Below are 9994 nucleotides of genomic sequence, written 5' to 3'. Positions count from 1 at the left end.
CAGCGTCGGGTACTTCTGCTCTGCAAGACGCGCCGCCTCATCTCGGAGCGCGCCCGGGGCCGCCCAGCTGCGCCGGGCCTGCAGCAGCTCTCGGTGCCCCCATTGCCCCCTCGGACCCTGGTCCGGAACCCCCGGTTCTCGCCACCGCAGCCGCGCCGATCCCGGCAACGGCCTTGAGCCATGAGGACGCTGGACTCCCCAAGCCTCAAGAGATGGTGCAGAAAACAACAGCTGTTTTCTCCCGGGTTGAACACGTCCGAGGCCATGTAGAATCAGGGTTCCTGTGATCACCCAACCGAGTCCCCAGGAGACTGGGCCTATGAACAGACCTGTGTGGAAGGGGCAGAGGTTCCCAGGCCAATCAGGCTCCCAAGCCATCTCAGGTTCCCCGTGGGACCCCTCCGTTCCTAAGGTTAGTAAGAACAAAGAAGTTGACTGGCATAGGACTCCGGCAGAGCCCGTGCGTTGCCCAAGGGATCCTTCAGTGGTGCAGATTTTCTTGGGTCATCCGTTCCACGGTGTGACTCTTTGATGCTGTCAGTGCCCCTAAGTTGCCCAGGGGACGTCCTGGAAGTGTATCTTCCTTTAAGTCCGACTTACTGTCTCACCCAGCTGGGCTTGGAGGGAACCCTCCTTTGGTCTGTCTCTATGTGGAGTGCACAGACTTTTTATGTCTCCCCAGGAAGTCCAGCAGCAAGTGACCATGGTGGACTTGATCCAGCCCATGTTAGAGGTGTCATGTGTTTTAAGGAGACTGAACTGTCCTCTGAGATTGCTCATCATTAATTTCACTAACATAGCTAATGTGTCACACACCTTAGTTTCAGTGACTTGATGGAACAGGGTGGCATCTATAGAGGGAGACTCTGTCCCTGCCTGGAACCCATTATATAGAGACTAGCCTTGAATTGACAGAGCTCTACCTGTCTGTGCCTCCCAAGTTCTAGAATGAAAGGTGTGTGCTACCTCGCCCCACTACTCTGCGCCCTGGTCCTGGCAGCTGGGAGCCACATAATGCCCACCACTCAGTTCATTTCTGCACTGTGGATGAGAACACCACCTGGTGTGACTGTCTAGGGGGCAGAGAAGTACTGGGTGCTGCACGTTGTGTAGACCAGCGCTTGATAAACAGAAGACGTAATGAGAGATGAAGACGGCGGCTTGTGCCCCTGGAAACTTAAAGAACACGTTGTAGCCATAGTGAGCTGTGGTCATGAATGGGAAGATAGGAGAGCATTGGGGATCAACAGCAGTGGGCTGGGCATGTCCCTGGTTGAGAAAGGACCCACGGGAGACTTGTAACAATATGGCAGCTCTCATGGACGTCTCCTGATGTCTGGGGAGGCCAGTGCAGAGCCCCACGGGCAGCCCGTGAGTCTTGGGTGTTCTTTTCTTTCCACTGCAGAAAACTGTGCCCTTTGGAGATGCGGTGCTGGCCACCCAGGACACCTGCATTGGGAGCGAGGTCTATGAGGAACTCTGGACACCACACAGGTCGCCCGGCTACCTGTGCCATCCCATCCCTGTGTTCTACCTGAGCCAGTGGGAAGACCCCCACTTTGAAACCTCCTGGGGTCATAGTCTGAGTCATGGAGATCCTCTGGGTTGACTGAGGGGCCACAGGAGTCCATGTGTCCCTCTATCTGCCTCTGCCCACAGCCCCCCCATCGACATGGGCCTGGACGGTGTGGAGATCATCACCAATGCCTCGGGCAGCCACCATGTGCTGGTAACCATGGCCACCACCAAGGTGGGCACTGGGTAGGATGGCTGGAGCAGGGCCACAGGGCTCAATCAGGAACCCTGGAGCAGGGCTGGGCCACCCACAGTGCATAAACTGTATTCCAGAGTCATACCCTGCCCCTCCCAGGCCTTATTACTGTCTAGAGGGCTTGATTGGGTTCATTTCCTTATCCAATTAAAAAATTTAAAGACAGGAAGAATCTCAGCTATAACAGGCAACAAGCTTTATTAAAAGTAAAGACATACACTCACACAGAGAGAAAGGATCCCCACAAGTTGAGATGGGGTTCAGAAACTGAAATCCAAAGCCTCTAGGGGACCTGGGTCTTTTAACTGTTCTTGCTGGTATAAGGCAGGTCTCTCTCCCCTAATTTTGAATCGGTCAACTTAAACAGAGAAGCTGATAGGCCACAGCTCCAAGCTGAGATATGTCCACAACTGGTCTTGATCTTAACTAGACCGGTCTGGACCCATCAGCCAGAGGGGGCCTTGCCAGGGGGAGAAAAAGCCTGCCAGGTCTTTGTCTTGATGAAGAATCTGGATGGCCACCCTCGTTTATCAGTGGCCCTAACAGCCACCCCGATAAGCAGGCTTGTTGACACTTGTGCTGACGGGGAACCAGGATGTACCTTGTCCATGGCTGTCAGGGGGAAACAAGGGAACTTGCACTTGCCACTTGCTGGCCATGTGGACACAGTGGGATGAGCTGCGTGTCCTCCTTGGAGCAGGGAGACCACCTCAGGTTAGGGAAGGACACGCTGGGGTCTGGAACAATGTCCGGCCTCCACAGACCTCTTGTGTGCCACTGGTGCTTCTGGTGGCCTGGAACTCTGTGCCACTCCATCCAGAACTCTGGCTGCTGTGACCCCAGTTCTGCCTGTAGGGATGACGGCACTGCACCGAGGGCTGTAGGGAAGGAAAAGTGATGTTCTCTGACACCTGGCATCATGGGAGACGTGAACAAACGTCAACTCACCCCAGATAGGGAACCAATGACAGACAAAAGTCAGGCTACCACCAGAGCTGAACTTGATGAACCACTGAGTTTATTGGGGTTACTTACAGGAGTATATGCGAGGGGTTACTTACAGGAGTATATGTGAGGGGTTACTTACAGGAGCAGAAATGACTCCATGACAGCTTCATCACCAAAACCCACGCCAGCATGAGTGACAGGTCAGGAAAGCTGGAAACTGGAGCTGTTGTACAACCTGCAGGCAGCTCAGCTCCTCTGAGTCTCCTCAGCAGTTCTTTGGGCTTACATACACTTGGGGCCCTGTGCATCTGTCAGTTTCAGGGACTTCCTGGGGATTTTGAGTTGCTTACTTTCTGAGTCTCAAGGAGCTTCCCCTTGGAACTTCCTGGGTCTTAAGGAATGTCCCTCCAGGATGGAACCTTTCAACTCAAGAAACTGCTCTATAAGACCTTTCAAAGGCTTGTAAATCCTAGCGTGGGGCTTTGAGACCCATGTCTGTCAGAGCTGGAAGCCAGTGACAACGTTCTGGGACCGTGTGGGGAATGGCGGTCTGTGTCCTGAACCGGGGCTGCTGGTAGGCGGGGGTGACCCATGCACCAGCACCGACAACCCCACCATCACCCGCGCCTCTTTCAGAATGGTGGCATCTACCTGCCGGCCAACCAGAAGGGCTGCGACGGTGACCGTCTCTACTACGACAGCTGTGCCATGATCTCCATGAACGGCAACGTCTTCCCCAGGGCACGCGGTTCTCGCTGGATGACATGGTAATGAGCTGAGGACCAGGGTTGGGAGTGACCTTGCTTCCTGAGGTCCCAGGGATTGAACTCAGGTTGTCGGGCTTGGCAGCCAGGCCTTTGCCCTCTGAGCCGTTTTGCTGGCACCATATTGGATAATTTTCTTTTTTTTTTTTTTTTTTTTTTTTTTTTTTTTTTTTGTCTTTTTGAGTCAGGGTCTCCCTGTAGCCCCAGCTGTCCTGGAACACACTATGTAGACCAGGCTGGCCTTGAACTCACAGAGATCCGCCTGCCTCTGCCTCCCGAGTGCTGGTACTACAGGTGTGCGCCACCACGCCCAGCTGATAGTTTTCTTTTTAAGTATTTTCTTGCTGTGACCAAACACTTGACAAGGAGCGCTTTGGGAGAAAAAGGGTTTATTCTAGCTCATGGCTCCACACAGCCTGCCGTGGTGGGGAGGGCGTGGCAGCAGAGGGCATGGTGTCTGGCCACATCAAGTCCACAGTTAGGAAGCAGGAGAGCCGACAGGAAGTGGGGCCAGGGTGTAAAACCTCAAGGCTCATCCCCACTGGCCCATTTCCTCCATCAAGGCTCCATTTCCAAAAGGTTCCACAGTATCCCAAAATAGCTCCACATGCTTGGGCGTCTGCTGAGGTAGTGGCAGCCTGAGTCTGGGTGCTGGGTGTTGAACCTGGGTCCTCTGGAAGAACAGCACCTGCTCTTTCTCCCAGCCACCTCTCCAGCCCCAGAAAATAACATCTTTTAAAAGCAAAGCAGAGTTCAGGTTGGCAGAGACGCTGGGCCCCTCTCCCTGGACCCCTGGGGGTGGCGGGTGCTCAGCCTAGTCCTGCCATAGATGTGACTAGCTCATGTGAACAGCAGTTGTGTTACATGTGGGAATGGTGACTGTCTCTCCTTCTTTCCACACCCAGGAGGTCCTGACTGCCTAGAGGATGTCCAGAGCTACAGAGCAGAGATTTCCTCTCGGAACCTGGTGGTGTGTCCCAAGGGCTTGGCCAAGGTCGTTTCGAGACACTGGGGGATGTGGGGGAGGGTGTCTCAGAGAGGATCCAGCTCCTCCATCCTCTGTGACACGTGCTAGAGCCTGACCAAGGCCTGAGGCATGAACCACCATGTGAGGCAGAGGCTGCAGGTCACAAGGCTGCAGGTCGGAAGGCTGCAAGGCTCCCTAGGGATACCAGGCACCGAGTCACATTGGCCGCTGGGGCAAATGGCACCAGCAGGCAACATGTGGCTGAGGCTGCCCCCTTGCAGGACCTGACAGCCTGAGCTGGTGCATCAGAGATGCCCAAGTGTGGGCAGAGTCTCCGTCTTGCCCCTTGGACCCAGGACTTAGAACTCCACACTCACAGGCCCTGTTGACTGTGAATGCTGACCCTCCATCTTAGACCATCTTCCTAGTAGCTTTATTGAACTGGAACCCCAGTCCCACTGGGGTAGCCATGTCAACCCAGCCGCTGGTTTCTAGAATATTCGTAGAGTTATATAACCACCAACACCATTAGTGTGGTGTGATCTCAGAGCCCCAAACAGAGGCTGCATCCCTAAGCACCACCCTGTAGCCTTCCCCGGGACCCTAGCTGCTTCTGTCTACTTCCTGCCTATAAGGGCATTTTCAGAAGTGGGCTCCCCTCATGGAGTGTGGTGTCCTCGGGGCCACCGTGTGGAAGCATGACAAGGCTCTGCCTTTTGGGGGGCCGGGCAGTGCTCCACCAAGTGGCTGCGCCACCCTGTGCCAACACTGCCCCTTTCTCCTGGGTCTGTTCAGGAGTGGGACCTCTGGCTTACATGGTGCTGCTTGTGTTCAGGCTTTTCAGGAGCTGTCAGACCGCTCCTCTGAGTGGCCACTCCCCTGCCCGTGCCCACAGTGGGGGAAGGCTCATGGCTTCTGTGCCTGCACCAGCACCGGTTGGCACCATCAACTTTAACCATCTCATTTTCCCACCGGCTTGGCATCCCCACTGACTGACTTGGTCCCGTTCCTTGGTATGGTCAGCACCTGTGCACAGAGGGCATCTGTCCATGTCCTGATGTCCCCTGACAGGCCAGCAGGGTGAGCCCGTACCCCCGGGTGAAGGTGGACTTTGCCCTTTCCCACTGTGACTTGCTGGAGCCTGTATCAGAGCCTGTGACGTGGACGTACCACAGTCCAGAGGAGGAGATAAGGTCAGTGTGGGACCCAGCTCCTCGAGGCCACGGCCGTTCCAGTGGCTGCGGTGATTTGACCTGCGGTGTGGGCAGCAGGGGCTTCCAGGGTCTGCCGGGGTGGACTCTGTGCCTCGTTGGTATTAAAGACGTGACAAGCAGGCTGCCTGGTTCTGCCCAGGGCCATTTCCCTGCAGAGGGGCCATCTTGGGCCTCACCAGGGGCCAGACCCACCCCAGGCTTGTTTCAGAGTGGAGACGCCCAGTTAGAACGAAGTACTTACAGGAGAGATGTGTGCAGGGGCGGGGGACGCCTGGAAGAAAGTGGGTGTCTCTGCGCTGCCTCTTCCTGGGACCCTGTGAAGGATGACTGCACACATGTGGGGGGTCTGCATGTGGGTCTGTCTGAGTATGTGTATGTGTGTGTCTGTATGTCTGTGTATGTGTGTCTGTACGTGTATGTATATGTGTGTATCTGCATGTGAGTGTGTGTATGTTTGTCTTTGTGTGTATGCGTGTATATATGTATGTGTGCATGTATTTATGTGTGTGTGTCTGTGTGTGTATGTGTATCTAGGTGTGTATATATATATGTGTGTGTGTGTGTGTCTCTGTGTGTATGTGTATCTGTGTGCGTGTATGTATGTGTGTTTATGTGTATCTATGTCTGTGTATGTATATGGGTGTCTATGTCTCTCTGTGTGTATGTGTATGTGTGTACATGTGTGTCTTTGCCTGAGTGTGTACAGGCATGTGTATGTGTGTCTATGTCCCTGTGTGTGTATATGTGTGTATATGTGTGTCGATGCCTGTGTGTATACGTGTGTGTATGTGTGCCTATGTCTCTGTGTGTACGTGTGTGTCTATGTCTCTGTGTGTACATATGTGTTATGTGTGTCTATGCCTGTGTGTACGTGTGTGTATGTGTGTCTGTGTCTCTGAGTATGTATGTGTGTGTATGTGTGTCTATGTCTCTGTGTGTGTATGTGTATGTGTGTACATCTGTGTCTATGCCTGTGTGTACATGCATGTGTATGTGTGTCTATGTCTCTGTGTGTTTACATGTCTGTGTGTATATGTGTGTCAATGCCTGTGTGTGTACGTGTGTGTACGTGTGTCTATGTCTCTGTGTATGTACGTGTGTATCTCTGTCTCTCTGTGTGTACATATGTGTTATGTGTGTCTATGCCTGTGTGTATGTGTATGTGTGTCTATGTCTGTGTGTACATGTGTGTCTATGTCTCTGAGTATGTACGTGTGTGTATGTCTCTGTGTGTGTATGTGTATGTGTGTACATGTGTGTCTATGCCTGTGTGTGTACATGCATGTGTATGTGTGTCTATGTCTCTGTGTGTTTACATGTCTGTGTGTATATGTGTGTCGATGCCTGTGTGTGTACGTTTGTTTATGTGTGTCTATGTCTGTGTGTACGTGTGTGTCTATGTCTCTGTGTATGTACGTGTGTGTATGTGTGTCTATGTCTCTGTGTGTGTACATGTGTGTTATGTGTGTCTATGTCTGTGTGTGTGTGTGTACTCCTGTGAGTGTGTGACGGGCTCAGGCTGGACTCTGCTCTTTCCCCTGCAGTCTTGGGCCCAACTGCTGGCTCTGGGACTTCTTACGACGCAGTGGGCAGGTAGGACGTCCCCTTCCTAGCCTGCTCCCTACATGTTCCTCTGGTTGGCATGTGTGGGTCTAACACCAGATGGCACCTTTTTCCTTTTGGGGAGTGCATCTGAGCTGGCCAAAGGCCAGATGGGCATGGCCTGCTCTGCCTCCCGTGGGACTCTGTAGCTGTCTAGGTCAGGCAGAGCTCTGGGCTCACACCTCTGTTAGTCTGCTGATCCTAGAGGTGGAGAGGTGGCCTTTGGCCCAGAGCAGAGGTCTCTTTCTCTCTAGGAAACTTCTAGAATATGTGGGGTGTTTTTCACCCCCAGGGTGGCACGGAGCTCCTGGCAATTCTGTGGGGCTCTAGGGCCTGCAGGGTGGCGCTGGCCTGGGGTTTGGCATGGCACGTCCTGCTTTGCAGCTCAGCTTACACAGTGCTTGGTCGCCTCCTCCCAGGCCGGGTTTTTCCTGCCCGAGTGGCGGTGCGGACAGTGCAGCCAATGCCTGCCTTGTTTACTCCATGTGCCGCCAGGTCTGCAATGCTGTGAGAGGAGGAAGTAGGTGACACACCTATCTTTGGACCTAAGGGCTCAGGGTGGGTCAGGAGCCAGGGAAGGGGCAGAGGACAAACCCAGGTCATGGGACTGTGGGTGAGGGAGGCTTCCTGGCTGGGTACAGATGTCAACGCTCCTGTTCCTGCAGCAGCCTGGGCTGGTCTTAGCTGGCCTGCTCTGCCTGCCACCATCTGTTCACAGTGTGGCCCTGGGGAGAGAACACAGACTTTGGGGTCAGATAGCCTCTTTCAAATTCTCAACCTACCAGGAGTGCTGTAGCACTGAACAGTCTTAATGTGCACAGAGCAGTGGGTTAGCTCAGCACAGAGCAGCAGGTTAGCCTAGCACAGAGCGTGCCTTGTGGACTTCAGTCCAGTGTGCAGGCACCAGGGTCCTTGTGCACTGGGGAGAGAAACTGGGAATGTTTATTTAGGACTCTAGGAAATAGACTGGGCTAACTTCATGGTCCCTAGGGTAATCAACCAGAGCTAGATGCACAAGCACTTTATCCTGGGGCTTGCTGCTCAGGCACTTGGGAGATGACTGGAGCTAGCCTCACAGGCCCTTGGGAGATAGCCAGGGCTAGCTGCACGGGTACTCGGGAAGTGGCTGTGATGTGAGGCTGCTGGTTCTCAACCTTCCGTGGTGGTGTCAGATTCGCAGGTGCTGGCAGATGTTCAAGCCCTGGTGATGAGAGCACCTACACCCCTCAAGACCCCCGGGAGCTCTGTGGATGCACACTCACTACGTGCTACGTGGCCAGTGAGAACTTCTCCCAGGAGACTCGAAGCAGGGCCACTGAGTTGGCTGGGCAGATTGGAAGGTAGGATCTGTCCTGAGCTGAACCTTGGGCAGGCGAGGTGACAGAGGTCAGAGCCGGGGACAGACCGCCCGTGGTTCCATTCTCTTAATGTACATGTGGCCACCATGCGGGATGCTGCTACGGGCCTAAGCCAGAATTTAAGGAAACTACGCAGTACACAGCCTCCTCAGCATCCCAGTCCTGGAGCGTACACCTTTGGACACATGCATGCACGCACACATGCAAGCACCACCCAGCCGTGTACCCAGGTGCAGCTGCAGGTCAGGAGTGCCTATCACCAGAACCCTGAGGATGTGGCCCAGCAGGCTGTAGAAGTGACGCCTGGGCCGCCTCGTACCCCTTCCATCACTTCCACTTTTCCACGTGAGGAGCAAGGAGGCTTTTCCAAGAGGCACAGAAGCACCTCACCCTCACCTAGAGTGTTCCCCTTATTCTGCCACTTAGGAGAACTACAGAGCTGCCTGTTGCATTCACTGGACATAGCTAAAAGGTGCCCAACAGCAGTCCAATTCCTAGGCATACCCCCAGAGAAGTCACAAGCCCAGACAGTCACCTGGACAGGAATGCTCACAGTAGCCCTGTCACAGCTGTGAGAGGCAGAAATGACCTGATGTTCACCATCTCATGAATGTGTAAAGAAAATGTAGTCTAGCCACGCTCTGGAGTATTGCTCAGCCATGGAAAGGTATGTGGGGGACCCTGGAAACCATGAGGCAGAGTGAACCACACCAGATGCCAAACACACCATGTGCACAAAGTGCGCAGTTCCATTTGTGTTGCCCGGCCGGGTCCACCCACAGGGGATTTACCAATCAAGGGGTAGATTGGTGGTTGTCAAGCGAAAGCAGGAAGGAGTGGGAAGTGGGTATTACTGGGCAGGGTTTCCTTTTGAGGTGGTGACCTTCTGGAAGTAGATAGCCTGTAGTATTGGTTGTGTAGCATTGTGAATATGCTGAGTATGGTTGAATCACATGGAATCAGATGGTTATAAGGGACCCGAGAGATGGTTCTGCGGTTCAAGGTGCTTGCCACCAATCTGACAGCCTGAGTTCGATCCCTGGGTCACATGTGGTGGAAAGAGAGAACCAACTCCTACAAGTTGTCTTCTGACCTCCACACACATGCCACACACATGCAAATACACTAAATAAATAAATGCAGAGGGCTGGAGAGATGGCTCAGCGGTTAAGAGCACTGGCTGTTCTTGTAGAGGACCCAGGTTTGAGTCCCAGCACCCACATGGCAGCTAACAACTGTCCGTAACTCCAGTTCCAGGGGATCCGATGTCCCCTTCTGTCCTTCGCGGGCATTGCACGACACGGGTGCACTTACCTACATGCAGGCAATACACGGATACACATAAAATAAAAATAATGAATAAAATATAT

At 53.6% G+C, this 9994-nt stretch overlaps 1 pseudogene; it reads left to right on the top strand.

Moving 5' to 3' along the window:
- The first annotated feature begins 202 nt into the window (after window positions 1-202).
- The window catches only part of LOC103725051, a 19373-nt pseudogene continuing 9581 nt past the window's right edge, over window positions 203-9994 (top strand).

Source organism: Nannospalax galili, unplaced genomic scaffold, assembly GCF_000622305.1.
Source record: "Nannospalax galili isolate Female #2095 unplaced genomic scaffold, S.galili_v1.0 scaffold1328, whole genome shotgun sequence".
Classification (NCBI taxonomy): Eukaryota; Metazoa; Chordata; class Mammalia; order Rodentia; family Spalacidae; genus Nannospalax; species Nannospalax galili.
Note: the sequence above shows the minus strand (reverse complement) of the source record. Positions and strands in the feature narration are given on the sequence as shown.